Below are 27596 nucleotides of genomic sequence, written 5' to 3'. Positions count from 1 at the left end.
AACTTCTCCATTTTAAGGATATCTTGGACCGCTTTAATCCAATCCTCAACTGTGCAAGTATTCTTTATCAACAATTTCCTTGTCATAGCTTTTTTGCTTGTTCGTGACAAAATACTGTATATGTATTCATTTTCTGGTCCCTTTACAGTGTCCGTTGCTAAATGTTTCAAATTTTAACACAATCTTGGCTTTCACAATTTTCTCCATATTTTGTTTAATGTCTTTCCAGTCTTTTAAAATTATTGGACAGTCCCAGAACACATGAAAATGTGTTGCCTTGTTCTCTCCACAAGATCTCCAGCAGGAGGTACTTGCTTCCGGCGAGATCCTCTGAGCTGGATCACTAAAAAAAATCTAACTACAATTTTCCAACCAAATTCTCTCCAGAGTAAAGCAGATGTACTTTCCCACTGGTTGGAGATGATCTTTTCCCAAGTTTCCACTTGCAATTTAATGTTACTATCCTTTTCCCATTTCTCTTTTATATATATAGAATCCTCACTTTCTAACTCGTGTAATATTCAGTAAATCTCGATATTTTTCCACCCTCAGGGTCTGATTTATACGTAAGAAAGAATATGATTTGATATCATACATTCTATATCTTTCCATTTTGCTTTGTAGGAAAGGTTAAATATGTCAACTTGAGTTTTTATCTCAACCGCTTCATAGTAATTTTTAATATTTGCGAGAGCAAGGCCTCCTTTGTCTTTTGGTAGCTGGAGAGCCTTATAACGAATTCTCGGTCTCTTGCTCTGCCAAATAAATCTTGATATTAATTTGTCTAGTTCTTGAAATGTCCCTTTTGGGAACTTTATTGGTATATTTTGAATCAGGTAAAGTAATATGGGTAGCACGTTCATTTTTATTGTTTCCACCCTCGCTCCTAATCCTAAAAAAGGAAGCAGGTTCCACCTGGATAAATCGAATTTGATTTTAGAGATTAAGGGGTCATAGTTCTCTGATATAATTGTCAGGTTTACACAGCTTTTTGCTTAGTCAGGGACAGCTTCTTTAGGGACATAGGTAGTGATGTGTCCGGTGATATAACATCCGGTGATAGCCAGGCTCACGAAACCCAGGATATTTAAAGTGCAAGTTCTCAAGAAAGGAGGAGAAGAGTAACTTCTTGCTCGCGAGGAGAACATGGGATGTGTCTCTTTCACAATCTCCAACCCGTTCAGCCCACATCTCCACAAATCCTCATTTTTATATCTTACCGTGGTTTGCACCACAACAGACCAAATGTGACAAACAAAGCACATGTGACAAAAATAGCCAATGTGAGTCTTTGTGATGTCTTCACCATCTTCTCGAGATCCTCAGTCTTTATGTTGTCTACTGCGTCCCTGTCTAGTGTTTCCACGGCACCCAATGTAATTTGATTGCATCACATTGTTTAAGCAACATCATAACATCATAGCAAAAGTTTCCATGGCACCCAATGGGCCAGTTCATTACATCACATTAAGCAAAGAAGCATTAAAAACAACCAAGAGAGGAAATATGAGATAACTATATATCCAATTAATCCAACATTTGCCTCCTGTTTATCTAATATTTGCTTAAAATCTCACATCACCCAAAATAGACACTTGGCTAGATTTTTGACTACATTATGATACACTCAGAGGCAAAATGGTTGTTTATGCATTGTCATTACAGCCAGGATCTGGAAACAGATCAGACAAGTCAGCTGGAATACTCCCTCATGATTTGTCCCAGGCAAAGGATACATCTATGCTAGTTTGTTCTCCATGGGTGAGATAGCTGTGGTAATAATTCTATTTAGGCAAGAGCACAGAAAGAATATACAGCAACAACCATATAAAGTCAAAATAGCTTTGAAAACCGCAATAGAAATTAAAATGGATAAGAGGAGTGCTTTGCATTTGCTAAACAAACTGATCCATTTGTCCCACATGGAGATGTCAACACCAGAATGCTCATTCATTTTACCTTTGAGGACCCTAAGGCCTTCTATAGCCCTGGTCAGACTACCGTCAGCAGCCATACAGTTTGGGATGAAGATGCAACATCGCTCCCCAAAGAGAGCGCAGACATCACCTTTTTCATCCAGAAGCATGTCGATGGAAATTCAGTTTTGAAATGGCATGAAATAAGTGCCAGCAAGTTGTTCATGCACAGGTTCGAAAACACTTTTGAGTCCAATTTACAAATTTTGGACATTGTAGTAGATGTAGTTTATTCTCTTCATGTTCTTGTTGGTTGCACATCACCAACACAGGAAGGATTCAAATCCAGCTGCACTTGGTCAGCTAATTTACACTCACTTGGAACACCACGGAACACCAATGCACAGATGTATGTTGGATCATTTTATCCTTGCCATTCAGCTGCTCTCTTCTACTCTATTGTTCAAGTGAAATTGTCTGTACATTAGAAGTTGATTCATTAACAGACATAGGATGGATAAAGCACAATAATCTGTTAGATTCTTGGGCAATTTGTCAAAAAGCCTGTTATCTCTCTCTGCACCACCACCAGATGTCACTATGTGACAATGGTTTCAATTAATTCTCAATCACCAAAATGATTTTGCACATCATTGCTGATAAAGTTCCTAATTTGTTTCCGGTTCCTGTTAAATGGACGTTTGTGAAATACTCGGTGCTACATCATTAGAAACCATGGTTTTCATTTTTCAAAAGAAGTTAATGGATATACAGAATCCCAATTTTTTCATTCATTATCAGGTACTGTTTTACTCATTACTTCCAAGGTGCAATTATCAGGTCATAGTGGCGGTAGTATCCTTTCCCCCCCCCTGTCTGTCAGATTTGACCATGGGATGATTATAAAATTTGGATCATCATCGCACGCATGAGAATCCAATTGAGGATCATTTAGGTTTTGGATTGTCATGGGTTTTTCATGGCAGGACAACATTCTGACACCCCACATATCTCAAAAGCAGGAAGAAGGTTACTATGGTTACAGCCAATCCACAACATCCGGGACCTAACCACTTTAGGGTAGGCATTTCATCTAGGTGTCCCAATCGGTTTAGTGTCTTTAAATTTCTTCACTGGCTGTCAGCTATTTTGAGATACTATAAATCTCCACAAAGCTTGTTGCCAGTCTTTTGGCTCAACCTCCCCCAGTTGGATCCTAGACTGAAATGACCTTTTTACAATGTGCCAAATGAATCCAAGTCAACCTATTTTTACAGCTGAGAGTGTTGTCAACAAAACCTGAAATGGACATTCCCACTGAGGTAAATACCAGTGCTTCTTTATGCTTTTTACCAGGATCCAGTCTCATGGTTCCACCAATGTGGTGTCCTGATGACGGGATGCTCTGTTGGAAAGCGTTCTATCCATTTTGAGAATGCATCTATTATGACCAAGCAATACTTTTTTTCAACACTTTGTGTCAGGTAAATCCAATTTGACATTCATTAAATACGAACCAATAAGGCGAGAAAACACCTATTTTCCGTTGCTTGAGCTCAAGGAGAATGAAGAAGAACGGCAAGGTTCTCAAGCAGCCTTCGTCGAACCCTCTCTTTTTATTAGATTTAGGAGGTCCCTTAATAAATCTCACACTTTGGTTTAATTCAATCAAGTCCATGTGGAGAATTTGGAGAATGTTTATTTTATGTATTTTTTTGTGTGTATGTTTGTGTAAAATGTTTACCTGTCCACCCACCATCCCTCCTGTTGAGACATGCTTTAGCTCATGGCTCATTTTAGACAGGTTCATTTGGTACAACTGGTTTATTGTTTGGTCATAGCTAGATGTTGTTTTTTTAGTATTGCGCTCTTTTTTCCATGTATCCTGTCCGTTTTTGGAGTCTGCTGAGTTCCTCGTAATGTAATCAATTCTAGATTTGTAGTGTCAACATCATAATTTGAGTTTTTTCTCCCGATGCAACTTCCTTTATTATTCTATCACTGAAAGCATTTCCCAATGAAATCATATTTTTGTTTGATGTGTGTGTGTGTGACACATTTGTATACAGCAAGAGTTTTTTGCAGTCGTTTTTCATTTAGTAATTGAATGAACAATTTTGCATACATTGCCTGTATACGAAATCATCCGCGTTTTTTCCAGTATTGCGCTAAAATGTGAACCATTGCAGATCCATATTGGCTGTCTGTATAAATCGTTAAATTTTTCTTTCATTAGTTTACATGCCTCAGTTAGACTAGTTCTGCTGTGTTTGCAGAATAAAGTGCTTTTAAAATTGTCTCTTTTGAGGCTACAGCATATTCTGATTCTGTTTTCCCAGATACGAACAAAACATTCCCTATTGGTAATGGCTGGTCTTTGAAGTCACATCTGCTTGTTTTTTCTTTTCTTTTTTTTCTTTGCCAATTCTTTACAACCATGTTTTGTTTCATCTGCCGGAAATGGCAACATTTGCTGGATTAAGAGATGTATATCTTTCTATTGGGAAATGTTATGTTTAGCAAAAGGTGGAACAAAACAGTTAGTGCACTTATTTCTATGAAGTCAAAAAGTGACCTTTGAAATTGATCATTTGATAAAAAAAAATCTTATGACAATTTGGCAAAACCAAGATTGTGCTTGTCACGAGTGCTTGCTTGATGTTGCAAAATGTTTTTTCCGCTTCGGCCCTCCATTTCAACAATGATGTCATTTTGTGTAATGGAGCTGTTACTTTAGTTAATTTGGTGGCTTAAATTTGGCATTAATTTGTCAGTCCCAAAAATGACAAAATGTATTAATTTGTTTGTGGCTTTCAAGCTTGTCGAATGTTTAACCTGTTCTTAGCAAATTTTGAGTTTCTTTTTGCTTTGTCCCTGTCCTCAACCAGATGCTTTAAAAGAGCCACTGTCTTTCATGTTTCCTTAAAACTATTGGTACATTATTTAAATAAACCATAGAGTTGAAATTTGAACTCCAAATATAAATGGAAACCAAATTTGGCAGACTTTACCCACTAGTGTAGAGAAAAATGCATTACTTGTATTTACTACAGTGAATGTTACTGCATCTGGTCTGAGGGAATTAGTGTCAGGGTCAGGCACGCAAGAAAGTCTTTTATTTTGCATGTCCTGAGGTGCAGTCGGCACACTCCCCTTAAAGTTTTGTCCAAATCCAGTCCATCTCAGTTGGTCGTTATTTTGTGTCATAAAGTGAAAGAGGCAGTTGGGGTAGAGAGGAGCATGCACCCACCTCTCTCTGTTCTTAGTTTTCAACTTTCCTTTGTTGTTATGTCCTGTCTCGTCATCATCTTTTCTATGAAACATCTTTTCCTTTTCTTTCTCTCAACTTTTTTTCTTCTCTGATTCTATTTTCATCCTATATTCAGTCTCATTATACCCATGCTTTTTCTCGTCTTTGAATTTTTATGTCTTTTTTAATTAATATAGACTCTTGCAGGTCACTATTTTCTGGCTATTTAACTGACCAGGGAAATTGTGTTGGATATCCATTTATATAAATATTATATTATATTATATTATGTGTCAGATTTAATTTTTCTGGCATATTTCCCATCTTTTCACTGTAGTGTGTCCCTCGGTTTTTCCTTACAATATTTTTGCCCATTTTAGTCAATTTGGACCAGTCAACAACTCCTAACAAGTTCCAAGGGCCTTTGTTCTGTAGGGCAAAACTTTAAACTCCCACTGTGGTAATTCTCCCTTCAACTCTTTCAAGTGGAGAATTGTTGCCTTTATTTTCCACAGTGGTGTGTTAAGATTACAACTGTGAGAAAACCGAGTGGTATTCTCCTTTTACACAATTTTCTCTTGCACACACAGGTTAGGGGTGTTTATGGAATATATTGCAAACCTGTTTACACACGGAATTTATGTGCGCTGCAGGGCTCTGTTACCCAAGGGGTACTTGGGAAATTTGATGCAAAGCTATGTACACACAGAATTTAAGTGCGCTACAGAGCTCCGTCACCCTACTTCTTACGGAATTTATCGGACTCCGCCTTACCTCAAATTACTTGACATTGACTAGTATCCACAAGGTTTAATCGTGTCACCTTACACGTTTTAATGACTACCCGTCATTTACTCTTTTTGCGGGTTTTACTGTTTTTGAAACAAATTGGACTCACCCTGTTGTCTTCCATCCGTCTCTGGATCCCGTCAACCATCGGATACCCGCCGGCGGGCTGCCCACCAGTCCCGGAAAGGGTCTTTAGACTCGGAAGTCCACGGTCTTTCTGGTATTCAAGACACCCGGTGGAATCTTCAGGCGTCTTGGGATCTGGCTTCAAGGACCAAATTAATGTCAGGTTTTACATGGCCTTTTGGTTAGTCACCAAGAACTGATTGCCAGTCAATCGCAGGGCACATCGAGACAAACAGCCACACTCACAATCAAACCTAAGGTCAATTTAGCATGTCCAATTAATATTGCATGTTTTTAGGATGTGGGAGGAAACTGAAGTGGCCAGAGAAAACCCACACAGGCCCGCCGAGAACATGCAAATTCCACACAGGCAGGTCCGGGATTAAACTGTGAGGCCAACGGTTTACCTGCTGATCCCCCATGCCCCCCAATCGAAATATTTCCATTGCTATCCTTAATCACCTTGACTCACTGCACATCCTTCCCATCTCTGTCCCTCTGTCTACCCAACCTGGAGAGATCCTTTTCTCCTTATTTCGTGTCCAATCTGGTTTATATGTCATCATATGCCTCTTGTTTAGCCTTTGCCACCTCACCTTTACCCAACAATGCATCTCAACGTATTCCTTTGGCCTCTCCTCAGTCCTCTCCTTGTCTCACTTATTCTTCACTAAACTCTTTCCTTGAATGACTTCCTGTATTTTGAGGTTCCCCCACCAAGTCTCCTTCTCCCCTTTCCTACCAGAAGACATCCCAAGTACTCGACTGCCTGCCTCTCTGAAAACCTTGGCAGTAGTATTCCAGTCTTCTGGGAGCTCTTTCTGTGTGTCTAGAGTCTGTCTCACCTCTTTCTGAAAAGCCACACAACATTCTTCCTTTCTCAACTTCCACCACCTGATTCTTTGTTCTACCTTTGCCTTCTTAATATTCCTACCCACTACCGGAGTCATTTTACACACCACCATCCTATGCTGTTGATCTACACTCTCCCCCACCACTACTTTACAGATAGTTACCTCCTTCAAATGACATCATCTGCACAAAATATAATCCATGTGCGTGCTTCTATCTCCGCTCTTGTAGATCACCCTATGTTCCTGTCTCTTCTGGAAATAAGTGTTCACCAGTGCCAATTTCATCCTTTTTGCGAAGTCCACCACCATCTGACCCTCAAAGTTCCCTTGCTGGATGCCGTACTTACACATCACTTCTTCATCGCCCCTCTCTCCTTCGCCAATATTTTCATTAAAATCTGCACCAATCACAACACTCTCTCTGACTAGAATGCACAGATTACTTCGTCTAGTTCCTTCCAGAATTTCTCTTTCAACTCGAGGTCACATCCAACCTGTGGGCATAGCCTCGAATCACATTATACACAATACCCTCAATTACAAATTTTTATCCTCATCACTCGAACTGATACTCTTTTCACCTCCAATACATTCTTAGCCAGCTCTTCCTTTAGAATAACCCCTACTCCATTTCTCTTCCCATCTACTCCATAGTAAAATAATTTAAACCCTGCTCCTAAACATCTAGTCTTACTCCCTTTCCACTTGCTCTCTTGGATGCACAATATATCAACCTTTCTCCTAATCATCATGTCAACTAACTCCTGAGCTTTTCCTGTCATCGTCCCATCATTCTATGTGTGCATTTCTCTTCTTCTGACAACTAAGTCGCTTTCCTCCTCTTTTTTGCCTTAACCTATATTTTCTGAATTTCTCCCTACACCTTGCAGATTAACAGTGCTGGGGTGGGTGTGCTTATCCCGTGTCATGACCTATCCGTTACGGAGTTCGTTTGATAAATGCTCAGATTTGTTTGGGACAGTTTTACGCCGGAGGCCCTTCCTGACACAACACTTGGCATTTATCTGGGCTTGGGACCGGCCTACAGGTCGCACAATAGTGTGTTCTCCTAAGGGATGCAAATAGTCAAACAAGCAATCAAATAAACAATGTCAACACATGGGGTACACAATTTACATACAACTTAATCTATGTTACAGTACAAACAGAAGCAGTCAAATAAACTTTTTCAGCTTGAGTAACACAATTCACAAACTAGTCTATGTTAAAGTTAAACTTAAAAGGGTATGTGGATAAGAAGGTTCGAGTATAAAAAATGTAAAGGATATGTAGATTTAAAGAATATGGTGATGAAAGAGATTCAAACCAATGGCTCTCTCTCTGGTAGTTGTAGGTTAAGTCGTCTTCATGATCCTCGTTGTACAAGTTGTGTTGGTTGAACAAGATTATGCAGTTATTCACGTTCAGTGCCGCTTCAACGTTAACGGTTTGATCACAAACGCGTCGCATTGTAAGCCAAGCAACAATGTCTAGTTGTTAGCAAGCGGGGCTAGGATCACAAACACGTCAAGTTGTAAGCCAACCAACAACATCTGGTTTTTAGCAAGCGGGGCTAGGCTAAGCTAGGCCGCGTGCTTCAAACGCGGACGAAATACGGCTCCAATTTGGGGACTAAGATTTCACACAATGATTCTTAGTCCACTGAAGTTGTCACCAGGAGCGTCCCACGTCGAGTATTCACAACATTCGGTGCAAATTCAGCAGGATTTATTTATTGTATGATCGAAGTTTGCCGGAGCCTACTGGTTTTCGCTGCCACTAGGTCGGGGACCAGAAGCAGACCCCGTTTTTAGTCACTTACATGTCAATCCATGTAGTCTGTACCTTCCGTACTAATTGAATCCATCGACTCATGCAGATGCATTTCCCCTCCACCACTAGTGTCTCTACACACTTCCAAAAGCAGTCACAGCAAGTCTTCCCTTCCCCACTTTGGTTTGATGACTGCACAGAAACTAACGGGTTACATATAACAGAAATATAGTTTGAGCAATATTACTCACATAGCCCAACCTTACAGTTTAGTGTCACCCTTATGTGATAAACCAAAAAATAAAAATAACTCTTTAAGTAGTCTTGTGAAGTCATGAGAATTTTAGTTCAACATTTGAAATCACTCTGCATCATTCTGACAGCCAATTAAAAGCAGGCTTGTTAACTGTATGGTGTACATCTACTGTGGTATGACTGATTATCTTGTTTAGTGCCTTTTTTTTTATAATTTCCAACATTCTACAGTCCTAGAGTCTGAGCTGAAAAGGGGACAATATTGTTTGGCCAACCCTGGACTGGTTGCCAGCCAATCGCAGGGCACATGGAAACAGACGACAGTCACACTCACAATCACACCTTGGGGCAATTTAGAGTGTCCAGTTAATGTCGCATGTTTTTGGGCTGTGGGAGGAAACCTGAGGAAACCCATGCAGGCTCGGGGAGAACATGCAAACTCCACACAGGCGAGGCCAGGATCAAACCCGGGACCTCAGAACTGTGAGGCCAACGCTTTAGCAGCTGATCCACCGTGCCGCCCCATTCCAAATAAAACCTTTTTGCTTTGGATCAATGTTAAGCTTAAAATACATTGACATGAACACTGTTTATGTATATAAAGTCACTCTTTACGGGATATCACAGATCTCAAGCTGATCTATTCTACCTACAAAGGTAAAACTAAAATATTTAGCTTGCTAAGTAGTTGTTTTTGAAGGACGAGTATTTATGCTACAGGTGGCACGGTGAAGCACCTGTAAAGCGCTGGCCTCACAGTTCTGAGGACCGTGGTTCAGATCCTGGCCTCACCCTGTGTGGAGTCTGCATGTTGTCCCCATGCCTGGGTGGCTTTTTTCTGGGCGTTCCATTTTCCTCCCACTGTGGTGTTTACATAATTCACCCGCGGGACCTCGAGTTGGGGTGCGGGGTTACGCACGGACTGTTTTTGTTGTTGCGCTTCTGGAGAAAAGGTTATGAGAGTTTTGTTTTGATGTCGAACAATAAAACAAGTTTTGTTCCTGTGTCCGACACTCCGCCTCCGACTCCTTTTCTCCGGCACTACACAGGTGACCCCGACGTCAGTCCCGGCGTTTTCGAGACTGAAACGAACATGGAAACCGCCATCCTCAAATTGCCAGAGTTTTGGGAGACGTCCGCGGCAGCGTGGTTCGCGCAGACGGAGGCTCAGTTCGCCCTCCGCGGGATCTCAGATGATTCCACGCGTTATTACCACGTTGTCTCGGCACTCAGGAGCTCAACGGCGGCCAGAGCAGTGAACTTCATCACCTCTCCCCCGCCCAGAGATAAGTATGCTGGGATCAAGGCTCACCTTCTCAAGGTTTTTGAGCTTTCACGGCCGGAGCGTGCTCGACGTCTGTTGGCTATTAATGGACTGGGGGACAGCAAACCTTCCGAACTCATGGAAATGATGCTAAACCTGCTGGGCACGGAAGAGCCCAATTTCATTTTCATGGAACTGTTTCTCAGGCACATGCCACCGCGTGTTCAGACGGCACTCGCGAACAGTACTGTCACTGAGCCCCGGCCCCTGGCCGAGGAGGCCGACCGTTTCTTCCTGGCCATCCAGCGCTTCTCCCCTGAAACGCTGGCCGCGACGCGCAGTTTCTCGCCTCCGGGCGCGGGGGTGGCATCCAGCAGGGGCACCATCGCCACTGACAGCTGTGCTGGCACAGGTTTGTGCTACTTCCATGCCCATTTCTGTGCGAAAGCGAAGAGGTGCTGCACCCCTTGCAACTACGACACGTCGGGAAACGCCAAAGCCCACGCTTCGCAGTGGCCATGAGCATGGGCGCGAAGAGCCGGCTGCTGTTCGTCAAGGACACCCTTTCCGGGCGCAAATTCCTTTGCGACACCGGCGCCCAGAGGAGAGTCCTGACGGCCACTGCGGAGGACGCCGCTGGCGGGACTCATGGGCCACCCCTACTGTCCGCTAATGGCTCCCCTATCCGCTCTTATGGCATCACGACTGTGGACTTGTGTTTCGGGAATCGGCGCTTCACATGGGACTTTGTCACTGCCGATGTCTCATTCCCTCCCCTCGGCGCTGATTTTTTTTGTGCCCACGGGCTGCTGGTGGATGTTAAGAGGGGCCGTCTGGTGGATGCACTGACTTTCTCCACGGTCCCCTGCGTCCGCAATGAGGCGACTTAAGGCGGTCTCCCCAGTTCGCTCTCGGACGGCACCAAGTACCAGCTCCTCCTTGGTGAGTTCCCTGGCTTGACGCGGCCCACTTTCTCCTCTGCCACGACTAAACATGGGGTCGAGCACCACATTGAGAGTAAGGGCCCCCCGATTCACGCGAGGGCCCGACGGCTTGACCCCGAGAAGCTCGCTATCGCTAAGTCAGAGTTTGCCCACATGGAGCGCCTGGGCATCGTCCACCGTTCGGATAGCCCGTGGGCCTTGCCGCTACACATCGTCCCTAAACCGAGTGGCAGGTGGCGACCGTGTGGTGACTACCGCCGCCTTAAGAACGCCACTACGCCCGACCGCTACCCTGTTCCACACATTCAGTACTTCTCACCCCACCTGGCGGGCAAAATCCTGTTCTCCAAGGCCGACCTGGTGCGCGGGTATCACCAGGTTCCCGTCCACCCCTCAGACATTCCCAAGACAGCTGTAATAACTCCGTTTGGACTGTTCGAGTTTCTGAGGATGCCGTTTGGTCTGGGACTTGCCATTTGTGTTCGTCTATTTGGATGACATCCTCATCGCCAGCTCCTCGGAGGATGAACGTCTGATGCACCTCCGCGACCTCTTCGCAAGACTTGAGCAGCATGGCCTGATCATCAACCCACCGAAGTGTGTTTTCGGGGTGCCCTCTATCCAGTTCCTCATAGACAAGAACGGTGTCGCCCCCCTTCGGCAAACGTGGAGGCCGTCTCCGCTTTTTCCCGACCTCACTCGACTCGGGGCCTCCGGGAGTTCCAGGGGATGGTGACTTTCTACCACCAGTTCATCCGCCGGGCGGCCCACATAATGCGCCCGCTCAATGAGGCTCTTAAAGACAAGGCCCACAACCGGGACGTTGAATGGACGGCCGAGCGGATGGAAGCCTTCGAGGCTACGAAGGCCGCGCTGAGTCGTGCCGCTATGTTGGCCCACCCGACGCACGGGGCCCCTGTCGCTCTCACTACGATGCATCGGACTACGCTGTTGGAGCCGTATTCGAACAGTGGGTCGGCGGCGCCTGGCAACCGCTTGCCTTTTTCAGCCGTCAGCTGGTCCCCAAGGAGCGCAAATACAGCACGTTCGATAGAGAGCTCCTCAGCCTCTGGCTGCGATCCGCCACTTCCGCTCCCTATTGGAAGGCCGTGAGTTCACGGCATATGTGGACCATAAACCCCTACCTTTCGTCATGTCCAAGGTGGCTGAGCCATGGTCCGCCCGCCAGCAACGCCAACTGTCATTCATCTCGGAGTACACTAACGGTCATCCAACACATTCCCGGCAAATCCAATGTGGTCGCGGACTGCCTCTCCAGGGCGATCGTCGGCACTGTGCATCTGGGTCTCGACTACTCCCGCATGAGCGCAGACCAGGCCTCGGACCACGGGGTGCAGGCCCTCAAGACTTCTGACACGGGTTTGCGCCTGGAGGAAGTCGCGGTTGGTTACTCGGGCGTCAGGTTGCTGTGCGACCTCTCCGCTGACCAGCCTCGGCCGCTGTTCCCTGCAAACTGGCGACGAGCTGTTTTCGAGGCGGTCCACAACCTCTCCCGCCCCAGAAGGAAACCGTCCGTGAGGCTGGTGGCCCAGAAGTTCGTGTGGCGCGGTCTTAAGAAAGATGTGCAGGCCTGGGTCGACTCATGCGTGGCCTGTCAGCGGGCTAAGGTGGATCGCCACACAAAAGCCCCCTTTGAGCCCTTCGCTGTCCCCGAGAGGAGGTTTGACCACGTCAACGTCGACTTGGTAGGTCCACTTCCTCCCTCTCACGGTTTCACGTACTTGCTCACCATGGTGGACAGGACAACCCGCTGGCCCGAAGCCGTTCCCCTCTCCTCGACAACGTCGTCAGACGTGGCCGGGCGTTCATCGGCACGTGGGTTGCGCACTTCGGGACCCCGTGCGACCTTTCCTCCGACCGTGGCCCTCAGTTTACATTTGAACTCTGGAACGCAGTCGCTGAGAGTTTGGGGGTCATGCTGCACCGCACTACCACCTATCACCCCCCGGCAAACGGTCTCTGCGAGCGGTTCCACCGCTCCATGAAAGCAGCCCTGCGTGCCGGATTGACGGACGGCAACTGGTTGGATATGCTCCCGTGGGTCATGCTCGGCCTCAGGTGTGCCCCCAAGGAGGGCCTGTTGTCCTCATCTGCCAAATTCGTCTACGGCCAGCCACTGCGGGTCCCCGGCGAATTCATCCCGGACGCCACAGAGCCCTGGTCTGCAGCCAGGCAACGGTCCTACCTGCTGGAGGCCGCAAAAGGTTTCGCGCCGGTTCCAATGTCACAACATGGCACCCCAGCTTCCTGGCTGCCCCGTCACCTGCGGTCTGCGGATTTTGTGTTTGTTCGTCATGACGCCCACCGTAGACCTCTGCGCCCCCCATACGACGGGCCGTTCAGGGTCCTGGAGCATGAGCATAAGAGCCTGCTCGTGGACATTGGCGGCTGACCCAAGACTGTTTCCGTGGACAGGGTCAAAGCCGCGCACCTGGACATTGCCCAGCCTTTGGGATTGGCCCTCCCCCCGCGCAGGGGTCGTCCCCCTTTGGCCTGTGCCCCTGCGCCTGCCGGGGTGCCCTTGACTTTTTTTGTTCTCATGCCATCGTCAGCATGAATGTTACTCTCCTTTTATGACATACTTGAGTTGTCAGTACAAATAACAGACGGTAAAACTTTCTTTCGGCTTCTCCCGTTAGGGGTCGCCACAGCGTGTCATCTCAGATGCCACAGTTTTTATGCCAGCTGCCCTTCTTGACGGAAGCCCTTTTGGGGAGTGGAGGCCCCAGTGAGAAATGAACTCACAAGCCCTGGTTTACCAAACCAATTCTCTAACCACTGAACAATATTGGGCCCCCACAAATAAATAACAGACGATAGTTCTGTAAAAGGTAAATGAAAACGGTCAGGGTATGCTCAAACTCTGCTGCCACCATGACCTCTACATCGAGAACAACAATAAACCAATACATTTTGTTGTAGCATTGTGCGACAGTCATTATTTCATATCAAGGTCCAAAAAGTGAACCACATGGGCCGGGGCACTCCACAGGTGTTCCACCATCAGCGCGGTCGGGTTTTGAGCACAGTTGAAGAGATGATGTGTATCGTGAGGGGCGACGTCACACAATGGGCCGCCCAACACGTTGGGTTTGTAGCCGGCGATCACGTCGGCTACAGCGGTTTGATGGATCGCCGAGAGGCCGCGCCTGTAGTCCTGTGCATCAATTGATGGCTGATGAATGTACTGCTCGATTAATGGCTTGATATTTCGGAGGGTTTTGCGCAACGCTCTGGGGCACGCTTCTTGCCTTGTCATCTTGATGTTAGGATGAGCGAGGTAGCACTGAAGCCCGTATTGTTTCTTGAGCATCACATTGTGCCCACGTACCGGAAAGAGTTTCTACTCGGCATGTTGGTTGATCGATGGAAGACATTTTGTGGCAGCCCGTGGCGGTTCGAAGGGCAGTGTTTTGAGCTGCCTGGAGGGAATCCATGTGAGTAGGCTTCAGATTGGGAGCCCACACGGGCGCCACGTAGTTTAGGATCGATCTTCCGATAGCCTTATATGTCGTGGGGATGTTCTCCTTGGTCTGGCCCCAAGTAGTGCCAGCAGGGCACTTCAGAACGTTGGTTCTTTTATTGAGTTTGGAGCGCACGATTTTCGCATGTTCATGGAACGCCAGCAAGGGATCGAAGGTGATGCCAAGGATTTTCTGATTACGGATGGTAGGAATCCGATTGCCTCTGATATCGATGTTCAGTCTTGTTGACTGTTCAGCATTCCAGGTGGTGAATAGCTTCTTGAAGCCATGCTGGTGACTGGCAGTTGTCAGGGACTTGCTCAGGGTGGGGAGGATTAGAAGCTCGAGCATCCTGTCCAGCAGAGACAACAGACTCATTAGACGATAGAATTTTCCTTCATCATGGGTTTCCCTGGTTTGGGAAGGAGGATGACAGAGCCGCGTTTCCATATGGTTGAAATGTCCAGGGTGGCCAATGAAAGGTTGTAGATGTCTGTGAGGTATTGGATATCCTTCAGTCCAAGGTGTTTCATCATCACCCAGGCATATGCCCCAGCGCGTTGGAGTCTTTGTATGCTTTGATGGCCGTTCCGACTTGCGCTGTTGTGACGAGAGGATGGTTTTCGCACGGCATTCCATGGAAGGAGCGTAATGTAGATCAAATGGAATGGTTGGAAGGTGGATGATCAACGAATTGTCAGTTGAAATGTTGACATGTGTCACGGTTGTTTTTTTGATTGGACACCGTTAAATTCAATGGCAATGTTGTCTGACCGTTAAGTTGGATTGCTCAAGGGTTTGATGGTAGGCCAGAGCTTTTTTAGCCCCTGAAGGCTGGATTTTTTTGATATGTTCAAATCAACCGATTTTGTCGGTGTTTGGACACCAGACGGTTAATCTGCCATTGGCTGTTGAGAAGTCAAGCATCGGATGGGTCTGCTTGCCGGATGTTTGTCACGTTCGTCAGCGAGAAAGGCCGCCAAGGCAGGGTAATTTGGGCGGACCTTTGGTATATGGCCGGAAGGAACATATCGTCTCGACTGACCACGACTCTCTATCTTTAAAAACCAAAGAACAAGTCTGAAACCTTGGTGTTCTGATTGATTCCGACCTGACTTTCAACAATCATATCAGATCAGTCACAAAAACTGCCTTATACCATCTGAAAAACATATCTAGAGTGAAATTTTCTATGTGTCAAGCAGACCAGGAAAAGCTCATCCATGCTTTTACCTCAAGTAGACTTGACTACTGTAATGGTCTTCTGACTGGACTCCCCAAAAATAGTATTAAACAGCTGCAGCTCATTCAAAATGCTGCAGCTTGCGTTCTGACCAAAGCAAAGCGGTCAGAGCACATAACTCCAATCCTAAAGTCCTTGCACTGGCTTCCAGTCAGCTTTAGAACAGATTTTAAAGTTCTACTACTGGTCTATAAATCACTAAATAATTTAGCTCCCGAATACATTAAAGAAATGCTTACAGAATACAAACCCAGTAGAGCTCTGAGATCGACTGACTCAGGTGAAATAGTGCAGCGCAGTCCAAAGCAAACATGGTGAAGCAGCATTTAGCTATTATGCTGCACACAAATGGAATAAGTTGGCAATAGAGGTGAGGTCAGTCACAAGTGTGAATGTTTTTAAATCCAGGTTGAAAACTTTTTTCTCGTTCTTTTTAGAATATATCCACTTTTTGATCATATTACTTGCACTGTATGCGATTTTAATTGTCTTTTTTAAAATATTTTGGTTATCATTTTTAATGTTTTTATGGCGTTTCAAATGTTTTATCTCATTGTTTTCAAATGCCTTTAATCAAGTAAAGCACATTGAGTTACCTTATATATGAAATGTGCTATACAAATAAATTTGCTTTGCTTTGCTTTGTCACCACAACGGTCACTGGGGATGTTGGGGTCCCACACTGGGGAGTGACTGTTCAAGTCCCCAAGGACAAAGGTGTGGTCACCGGCGAGTAGGTGACCGATTGAAGTAGCCAGCCAGACAGGAAGATTCCGGTGGGACGTAAACGTTGAAAATGGCTACTTCTGACATCCTGGACCAGACGGCCAGACAATGTTGTTCGATAACGGGGTCATTGTTGGGAGGTGGCTGGACGACACGATAGTTCACGCAACGATGGATGATAAAAAACAGGCCGCCTCCAACGTCACGGTTGCGGTCGTTTCGTAGGATGGTACAGTTGCCGATCTTGTATAGATTTGAGTGAGCTTGGTTTCTTGGATGGCGGCAAGGAGGAAGTCGTTCAGCATGGCTGGCGTGGGCCATTCTGGAAGCCAAAAAACAGTTGACCATTCGTACTTGGGGGTTCGAGACTTTGGGCGACTCCAGGGGTGCAGAAGCGTGGTGCTGACACACAGATCCATCATGAATGAGCACCATAAACCAATACATAACGTCTCCTGGAGACACCCCAACTCCAAGCACTATCACCAACTTCATCATGTTGATCTTGATCTTGTCGTGATCCAGGCTACCATACATCGAGCTCACCCGTGTGGTGTTATAGCTTCGAGAGAATAACAACTACATCACCCGGCATCCTCAGTCGCTGGATATAGAGTATACAGAGGATACAAAAGTCGTCCGAAAGGGTTAACGGTATATGGTCAACAACTTGTGAGCAAAGATTGAATCCTTGAAATACGTCTCGTCAAATTTGTTATATACAAGATAAGTCAACACAACCCACAGCTACCAAAGCACTAACTGCAGTAAGGACCACTCGTTAGTGTGCAGCAAGGTGGAACTACAGACCAGAAGAAACTGTCACTCAAAGTGAGCTGGCTGACCACACATCAACACCAGGAACACGCAAAACCGAACAAAGGCAGCAGAGTTTGCCACAGCTCTGGAAAAGTGTCTACTTGGCTGGCAGAGCAAGAAAGTCCAGGAAAGATGCGAATACTTGAGGGACATTGTGTACACCTCAGCAATGTTGGCGTTTGGAAAGCAAACCAAAATGTCAACACACAGGTTTGAAACTTACACTGTGGATATAAGACCTGCAGTTGAAGCTTAAAAGGCTGTGACTGCCTTCTGTCTGAAATCCACCTTAATCCACCATTTGCAATTATCTAAATTACGCTTTCGGGTGGGAAAGCGCACTAGATATCCCCGAGTAATCTCTCTGGATAGCGCTCGTCTCCATTACACGTTCCCCAGCCACATCGAAGCACCATATTTCCGAATCGGATATAAGCAGGGCTAAACACTCGCAATTCAGAGGCTTAAAGTAACCATGCGCTCTCTTTGTTTGTGGGTAAAGGATCGCGGCTCTGGGCAGTATGGGCAGAGTTCAGAAAATGATGCTCACTGATTGGTCAAAAGGGAGCTGTCAATCATTCTCACGGATCCATGGATTGTGCAAACGATCGCTCAAGGAAAAAAAGATGGGGAGTTCTACAGTTTTCAGCAAGACTGGACAGCCATTAACACATGGAGGAGTATGCCAAAGCATTCGTGACTGATGTTGCTAATGAAGTTTTCGCATAAAGACAAGATAATCAAAATGAATAAAAGACATGCTATTGTTGGTAAGAACTGTTCACCATAGTACCACCATGATGGCAAATTAAATTCAATTATGTTCATGATTAACGGATGGAAGAGTGCCGAAGAGCGAGCTCACAGTCCCGCCGTTCGGCGGTGGTCGCTCATCAGACTCCACGTCATTCCGAAGAACCATACAAATATTCAACATTATTGATAGCCACAGATTCAAATCTGTATGGAAATATTCCTCCGTCTTCCAGATCAATCGATACAGCTATTTCTTCATCAAATGAAGATAAATCCGAGAAATCAGCGCTGGGCATATTGGTGTCCCATATAATCGAGCCTTTGGTGTGCCACCTCATAAGTCACATCCACGATTCCGCGCACGTAGGTCATGTGATTGCCAAAATGGCGGCGCCCCTGAAAATTCATAATTGTCAATAAAAATCTTAAAACACCATTAAATGAGAGAGGATTAATATTACATTGTCAAGATACAGTACATATTGCATGACCTATTGGATACATTGTTGATCCAAACCACCGGAATTTCCCTTTTATGTGATTAGTGGCTATGCCCCACAGGCCTGACCTTGAGTTGAAAGAGAAATTCTGGAAGGAACTAGATTGAAGTTGTTCTGGGCATTCCAGACACAGGAAAGTTGTGATTGGTGCTGATTGGAATGGACATGTTGGTGAAGGAAACAGGGGCAATAGAGAAGTGATGGGCAAGTACGGCTTCCGAGAAAGGAACTTTGAGGGACAGATGGTAGTGAACTTTGCAAAAAGGATGTAAATGGCAGAAGTGAACACCGTTTTCCAGAAGAGGCAGGAACATAGGGTGACCTACAAGAGTGGAGGCAGAAGCACGCAGGTGGATTACGTTTTTTTGCAGATGATGTAATCTGAAGGAGGTAACTGTAAATTTGTGTAACTCGACAGTATAGGATGGTTGTGTGTAGGATAACTCGGAAAAAGTTTGTGCAGCCTTTCGGAAAGAGGTGACAGGATAGATATAAGGAGCTCCCGGAAGACTGGACTACTACAGCCAAGGTGATCAGGGAGACAGGCAAGAGAGTACTTGGTGTGTCTTCTGGTAGGAAAGGGGACAAGGAAACTTGGTGGTGGAACCTCAAAATACAGGACGTCATACAAGGCAAGAGGCTAATGAAGAAGGGGACACTGGGAGAACTGAGGACAGGTGAAAGGAATACATTGAAACGGAACGTAGGCCAAAGGTAGAGGTGGCAAAGGATAAACCAAAATCTTATGATATGTACACCAGGTGGGAGACACGAAAGAAGGAGAAAAGTATCTCTACAAGTTGGCCAGACAGAGGGATAGAGACGGCAAGGATGTGCAGCAGGAAAGGGGGATGAAGGATAGAGATGGAAATTTATTGACTAGTGCCAGTAGTTGATGAAGTCACACTACACTACTGCACGTCCTGCAAAACCTATGAATCGTAAACAATGAGGATAGTGAGTACCAAAAAGAAGGCAACTTAAACTTGCTTATCGCTCTAGTATTCCTTAGCTTAGCTTGCTTACAATGAGACGAGACGTGTTTGTGATCAATTCGTGGATGTTGAAGAAACATCCAACATCAGTAACTTCATAACTTGTGCGACGAGGGCCGTGAGGACTTAGGAAATTTAACAAGTCTTATCTGAGTATCCAAAATGGTGCCATATCGTTCGCGGTGTAGCTGCTCAGCCCAAGTTAGCCTAGCGCGCTAGCGTTATTACCTACATATTGTATGGCATCATAATATTGAGGCTCCGCTCAACTCCGCATAAAAACATTTAACTACCCAAATACAAGTGTAAGAATGACTTTGAAACATTTCTGAGACCACATCAACGACCAGTGATAAAAGCTATGGCCGGACTCGTGGCACGCAAAAGCCAAAATCTAATCAGCAGCACTTAGAAGAGCACGAGGAGGCCTGTGAAAGTGTGGCAGACATGTTGGCTGTGCTAACGGAGGTAAAAGCCCTCCGCTCGGATCTAACGGAGCTAAAAACCCTCCGCTCTGATCTTTTTTCCAAGTTTGACACCACAAACTGCCATTTGAAAGACATGAATAACTATCAACGCTTTGGAGCAAATGGTTGAGAGATCAGGAACAACGTAACCTCCAACACAGCGCTTGCAATTGAAGCCGAGGAGGGTCTATCATCCCTGGAAGATGATTTGGAGGTGGCTAAAGCGGAGCTAGCTTCTGCTGCCAAACGCATCGCTCTTTTGGAAACTGTTTGGCCTACGTGAAAACGCTGAAATGAATCGGTCCTTGTTGGATTTTGTGGAGCATGAGTTACCAACATGGTTGGAACTAGGCGGTGACAGGACCTTCACTCTTGAGCGTGTACACCGGACTCTGGCGCGGCCAAAACCAGGGCAAAGTAGAGCTGTGATCATTTGATTTCTGAAGTTTCAAGACAGAGAATTTGTTCTACGCACCGCTAGGCAGGTCAACATTCTTCTTCTTCTTCTTTTCCTTTCGGCTTGTCCCGTGAGGGGTCGGCACAGCGTGTCATCTTTTTCCATCTTAGCCATCTTCTGCATCTTCCTCTCTAACCCCAACTGCTCTCATGTCACCCCTCACCACATCCATAAACCTCTTTGGTCTTCGTCTCGCTTTTTTGCCTGGCAGCTCCATCCTCAGCACCCTTCCACCAATATACTCACTCTCTCGCCTCTGAACATGTCCAAACCATCGAAGTCTGCTCTCTCGAATCTTGTCTCCAAAACATCCAACTTTGGCTGTCCCTCTAATGAGCTCATTTCTAATCCTATCCAACCTGTTCACTCCGAGCGAGAACCTCAACATCTTCATTTCTGCTACCTCCAGTTCTGCTTCCTGTTGTTTCTTCAGTGCCACCGTCTCTAATCTGTACATCATGGCCGGCCTCACCACTGTTTTGTAAACTTTGCCCTTCATCCTAGCAGAGACTCTTCTGTCACATGAGAAACTCACATTTGCACCAGATTTGTCGGTCAAAACCATGTGCCAACCCAACGAGTTCAACATGGTAAGAAAGAAGTTTGCGGTGAAAGGGCTTTACCGTGGATTCCAGATTTACCCCTGCAAGTTGAGAGTCCTACATGAAGGAAGAATACAGCTGTTTGCCACGCCTAGAGAAGCTGAGAACTTTTATCAGACAATCACTTGAACGTTATGGTGAGATTCATGACACACTCTTATGTCAGACCTTTATAAGTTGTGCCCCTCTACCGGTTTTTGGTTTAGCTTATATAGTTATTGCTCAGTGTGTGCTTGGTCAAAATTGGTCATTTTTAGTTAGTTTGACCTATTGCTTTTTCTTTTGATTGTATTCATTTATTTATTCTTGTGGAGGGGGAAAAAAGAGTTGTAAGTTTCGAGTATGCTAGATTTGCTATCGCATTATTTAATAATTTTTTGGGCAGGTTGGGTGGATGCCACCATTTATGTTTCTCTCCGTTTTTTGTTTGCTTGAAAAGTTTTACCACTCCTCCTGAAGGTGGATTGGTATTAGTCCCCATATCTGTTTTATTAGAGTAAGGAATGGGGATGTTTTATAGATTTTTGTTTATAAAAGTTCATGTTGTGTTGTTTAGTTTAAGTTGCACAGACATTATGTTATTCCAAGTCACTGTTTTGATAATATTGTATTTATAGATATGCTTATGGAAAGTACAAGTCATAAAATTGTTGATTTAAAGATTACAAGTTGGAATGTCAGGGGTCTTAAAAATCCTAATAAATTGAAACAGATTAAGAGAATTAAATTATTGAATGATAAAATAGTACTCCTTCAGGAGAGTCATTTGACTGATTCAGAAATCAAAAAGGTTAGAAATAGGTGGCCTGGAAATGTACTATATGCATCATACAATAATTATCCACGGGGTGTTTTAATTCTTATTCGCAAAACTATACCATTACAAATCACTAATACAATTCAGGATCCAGCATTAAATTTGGTATGTGTATATTGTCCAAATGAGGAGAATCCTACATTTTTGAAGACCTTTTTCTCACAATTTCTGCTTTACATGGGTCAGTTATAATTGGTGGTGACTTTAATTGCACATTAAATCCTGTGTTGGTTCGCACTACAGGTTTAGATCCAAGTAAAGCGAAAACAAGGAAAATTTTAAAACAATATAGTGTTGATTTAAATTTAGTTGAAATTTGGAGATATTTTAATCCTAAAATGGAATTTTCATGTTATTCAGGCTCCCAGAAATCTCGATCGCGCATTGATTACTTTTTTGTCTCTCAAAACCTTCTGTCAATGGTTAAAAACTGCTGGTATGACAGAAAAGTGATTAGTGACCATCCACCAATATCTATGAATATTCTAATAGACAAACTTTGTCACTGCCCCTGCAATTGGCGATTTAAATCTATATGGCTGCAGAATGAGAACTTAGTTTCCTTCATAAAAAGTAAAATTTATTTATTTTTGAAAATAATACAGATCAAACGGGAGCCTGTACAAGATGGGAAGCATTCAAAGCTTACATTTGAGGAGAAATTATCAGTTATACAAGTTCTAAATCGAAACAACAAAAAGCAGAGATGTGTGATTTAGAGAAGCAAATAAAGGAGTTACAAAATGATTTAGATCAAGTCAATGATCCACTTAAACATAAAGAATTGCTATTTTTAAGAAGTAAATATAATACATTATCTACAGATAAAGCAGCAAAAAGTTTATTATGGCTTAAACAGCGTTATTACGATCAAGGTGAAAAAGCGGGTAAACGTTTGGGTTGGAGGATTAGGAAATTACAAACAGAATGGGCAATTAATAGCATAAGGACATCCAATAGAGATTTGATTGTTCACCCCCAAGAAATTAATAGTACTTTAAGGGATTTCTATGAACAATTGTATAAATCAGAGATACAACAGACTTCGTTTGAGAGGGATGCATTTCTTGATGCACTTGTATTTCCAGTGCTATCAGAGGAGGCAAAGCAAAACTTAGATAACCATCTGACAGAAGAAGAACTTTCTGCTGCCATTCAAAGTATTAACACTAATCGTGCTCCTGGGCCCAATGGACTGACTATAGAATTTTATAAAGCATTTCAAAAACAATTATTGACTCCATTGATGGACATGTATAAAGAATCATATATTAAGGAGACTTTTCCTCCTACATTGAGACTTGCTATGATTACCCTGATCCTCAAACCTAATAAGCCTTCCACCAGAATGTTCCTCGTATAGACCAATAAACTTGATTTAATGCGATATAAAAATACTTCGTAAAGCCCTGGCAATACGATTGGATCAGTATATACCTAGTTTAATACATAATGATTAAAACGGTTTTGTTAAAAAACATCAAGGATGTCACTATATTCGAAGAGTTTTGAATATATGACATGAAAAGGTAGAGTGTAATGACACAGCACTGCTGTCGTTGGATGCACGTCAGGCCTTTGACAGAATTGAATAATCATTTTTATTTAATGTTCTACCGCGGTTTGGATTTGGCAATAATTTTCTTAAATGGTGAAAAATTTTATATACAAACCCTACTGCTCGTATTATCACTAACAGTGTGTGTTTCTTTCGGCTTGTCCCTTTCGGGGTCGCCACAGCGTGTCATCTCAGATGAACGCAAATATATGTTTGGCACAATTTTTACGCCGGATGCCCTTCCTGACGCAACCCTTCTTAGGGAGTGGAGGCCCCAGTTGGATACGAACCCACAACCAAGAGCTACGGGGGCTCAGTATTATCACTAACAGTATTTCTTCTAAACCAATTGTTTTGAAAAGATCCACACGCCAGGGCTGTCCTCTTTCCCCATTGTTATTCATTTTAGCCTTGGAACCCCTGGCCATGTCGATTCGTATGGATAAAGGCTAGACGGGCATCCAAATTGGTGATCAAGATCACAGAATCTCTCTTTATGCTGATGACATCATTCTCTTTTTGACTAAATTATCCACGAGCCTTCCAAATTTATTGGAGCAAATTAAAAAGTTTGGTAGTTTCTCAGATTATGTGATTAATGATACAAAGTCATCCATTTTATTTTTAAGTACTGAAGAGAGACTTAATCCTGTGGTTAACACTCCTTTTTTGAACGCGAGAGATGGATTTACTTATTTGGGAGTAAAAATTTCCCCTGATGTTAACAATAAAGTTCAGGTTAATTATGACCCTTTAATCTTGGAGGTACAACATTTATTAGACAGGTGAATGACTATGCCAATTTCAATGTTGGGACGTATAAATGAGTAGTTAAAATGAGCGTTTTGCCGAAATTTCGATATTTTTTTCAAACCATACCTCATCCATTACCTGACATCTTTTTCACTAGACTCAACAGAATGCTCCTGAATTTTATTTGGAATAATAAGAAAGCCAGATTAAGACTACGGTTGCTTTATATGCTTTATGAAACAGGAGGGTTACAACTTCCAAACTTTAAATGGTATTACTGGTCTGCTCAACTACGCTCAGCTATGTATAATTTTTCAACATCACCATCACCCTCTTGGGTAAAAATAGAGCAAGCAACACCTTCTATTAAAGTATTATTGATATTCTGATGAGAATAAAGTATTAAAACGGCAGACCAAGAATCCATTTTTGAAAAACACTATAGATATCTGGTTTAAATCACACAAACATATAGGGGACACTCCTTTACTTTCATGCTTTTTTCCCATTTGGGTAATGCGACTTTTAAAGCTGGAGGAGCAGATGGGTGTTTTAAATTATGGGCAAATAATAGTATAAAATCAATCGGTAACATTGATGTAAATGGTGAAATGCTTATATTCATTCAAATATGTCAAAAATGTTCTATTCCCAATAAGCATTTTTTCAAATATCTGTAGTTAAAACACTATGTCAGCACAAATCAAAAACATAATGTATGAACCCCCTTTGTCCAGTTTAAAAGATATTGTCAGGTTTGCATGGATGTAAGCAGATATCTATGTTCTATAAATTTCTAGTCTAACATGATACAGAATCAGGCAAAAATAGATTGGAGGCATGGAGACTAGATATTAAAGAAAATATTGAAGTAATTGATTGGGAACATGCACGCCTTAAAGCACAAAAACAAACAATAAATGCTAGAATGAGGCTATTACAATATATATATATATATATATATATATATAATATATATATATATATATAATGGCTGATGAGGACTTATGTGACTCTTGTTAAACTTCAGTGGACCCCTGACATTCCAGACACGTGTAGTAAGTGCTCTAATGACAAGGGTACTTTATATCATTGTTTATGGGATTGTTGGAAAGTCAAAGAATATTAGAAATCTATTGTTCAGAAAATTTCTATAATAGTTGGAATTCAGGTTCCTCATTGCGCAACACTGTGTATCTTGGGTATATATCCCAAGGATTTTGCTGTTTATAAAAAGAAGGCCACGCTTATAGACTTTGGTCTCCTGCAGGCCAGGAGAACAATTGCATTATTTTGGAAAAAAGTGGACGTTCCTCCAATAAAAATATAGATGTTGGAAATGGCATTTTGTGTTGCACTGGAAAGACTCACATATATCATGAGAGGAAGAGCTCAGGAATTTGAGGACATATGGAGACCCTTAGAAGAGTTTTTTTTTTTTTAAAAATTGGATTATTTGTGTGCTTTCTTTTTTTTTAACACTATTATGTCTGTGCATATGTTTTTTGTTTTTTTTTACTGTTATTGTGTTGTTTTTGTAAAATTATATATTAAAAATCAAATAAATATATTGTGAAAAAAAAACTTGAACTACTAGTGAGGGCCATTGTGGTTTGAATCCCCCCACCCACGTATCCTTTAACTTGCCATATCCTTTATATTTTACATTTTTAACACAGGTCGTATGTGATTTGCGTACCTTATGTGCTAACTGTGTTTATTGTGATTGCTTTCATTTGACCTTAACTTTAACATAGATTAGGTAGTATATAAATTGTGTATCTTTTGTGCTGACTTTGTTTATTTGATTGGTTCCTTTTGATTATCTGTACTTTTCCAGAAGGATCCTCAAGGCAAATAGTGCATCTGTGGTACTCTTTCTAGGCATGAAACCATACTGTTGGTCGCAGATACTTATTTCTGTCCCGAGTCTAGCCTCCACTACTCTTTCCCATAACTTCCTTGTGTGGCTCATCCTCTTTATTCCTCTGTAGTTTCAGCAGCAGAACAGCGGTGAGATGTTCCATTGGTGTGTCAGAAAAATTTCATGTGGAGGTGGGACTGCATCAGGGTTCCTCACTGAGCCCCTTCCTGTTTGTGGCAGTAATGGATAGGGTGACAGACGAGGTTCTCCTTGGACCATGATGTTCGCAGATGATATAGTGATCTGCGGTGAAAGTAGGGAACAGGCGGAGGAACAGTTAGAAAGATGGAGGTACGCACTGGAAAGGAGAGGAATGCCGAAGTAAAACAGAATATATATGTGCGTGAATGAGAGGGGCGGAGGAGGAAGAGTGAAGCTCCAGGGAGAAGAGATAGCGAAGGTGGATGACTTCAAATACTTGGGGTCAACAATAGAGAGCAATGGAGAGAGTGGAGAAGGAAGTGAAGAAACGGGTCCACGTGGGGTGGAACAGTTGCCGGAAGTTGTCTGGTGTTTTATGTCAGGGAAGAGTATCTGCCAGGATGAAGGGCAAAGTTTATAAAACAGCGGAGAGGCCAGCCATGATGTACGGATTAGAGACGGTGGCTCTGAAGAAACAACAGGAAGCAGAACTTGAGATAGCAGAAATGAAGATGCTGCGGTTCTCGCTTGGTGTGAACAGGTTGGATAGGATTAGAAATGAGCTGATTGGAGGGAGAGCCAAAGTTGGATGTTTTGGAGACAAGGTTAGAGAGAGTAGACTTCGATGGTTTGGACATGTTCAGATGCGAGAGAGTGAGTATGTCGGTAGAAGGGTGCTGAGGATGGAGCTGCCAGGCAAAAGAGCGAGAGGAAGACCAAAGAAAAGGTTATGGATGTTGTGAGGGAGGACATGAGGACAGTGGGTGTAGAGAGGAGGATGCATGAGAGAGTTTTAGATGGAAAAAGATGACCCCTAATGGGACAAGCCGAAAGGAAAAGAAGAAGATTGTGGTGTAGGGAAGCATTCTCTACATGGTCTCATATTACCTGGTGGATTATGTCTTGCACATGAAACATGTCCTCCAAAATTTTTTTAAAAGAAGAATAAAGCGAGGAGTTGATGAAGGAAATGAGAGAGAAGGAAGCGTAAAAGAAGCAAGTGTGATGGACCAGGAAGTGGCCATGATTAGCAAGGGGGAAGTTAGAATGGCACTAAAGAAGATGAAAAATGGAAAGGCAGTTGATCCTGATGCCATACCTCTACGGAAGCAAGTTGGAGAGGTGGCTGTGGGGTTTTTGACCAACTTATTCAACAGAATACTAGCTGGCGAGAAGATTCCG

General features: G+C 43.6%; 1 protein-coding gene and 1 long non-coding RNA gene across 3 annotated transcripts in view; one reads left to right on the top strand and one right to left on the bottom strand.

The window, feature by feature from the left end:
• The window catches only part of LOC133513954 (uncharacterized), a 30249-nt gene extending 21351 nt beyond the window's left edge, over positions 1-8898 (bottom strand). Inside the window, exons 1-2 of the long non-coding RNA XR_009798672.1 lie at positions 8758-8898; positions 6065-6220 (exon numbers count right to left, since the gene is read on the bottom strand). This is a non-coding gene — a long non-coding RNA (uncharacterized LOC133513954). The remainder of the gene's footprint in view (positions 1-6064; positions 6221-8757) is intronic.
• aldh3b1 (aldehyde dehydrogenase 3 family, member B1) overlaps positions 1-27596 on the top strand; it is a 140865-nt gene that overhangs the window by 81230 nt on the left and 32039 nt on the right. The window lies entirely within an intron of this gene.

The sequence above is a fragment of the Syngnathoides biaculeatus genome, chromosome 16 (assembly GCF_019802595.1).
Source record: "Syngnathoides biaculeatus isolate LvHL_M chromosome 16, ASM1980259v1, whole genome shotgun sequence".
NCBI classification, from domain to species: Eukaryota; Metazoa; Chordata; class Actinopteri; order Syngnathiformes; family Syngnathidae; genus Syngnathoides; species Syngnathoides biaculeatus.
Note: the sequence above shows the minus strand (reverse complement) of the source record. Positions and strands in the feature narration are given on the sequence as shown.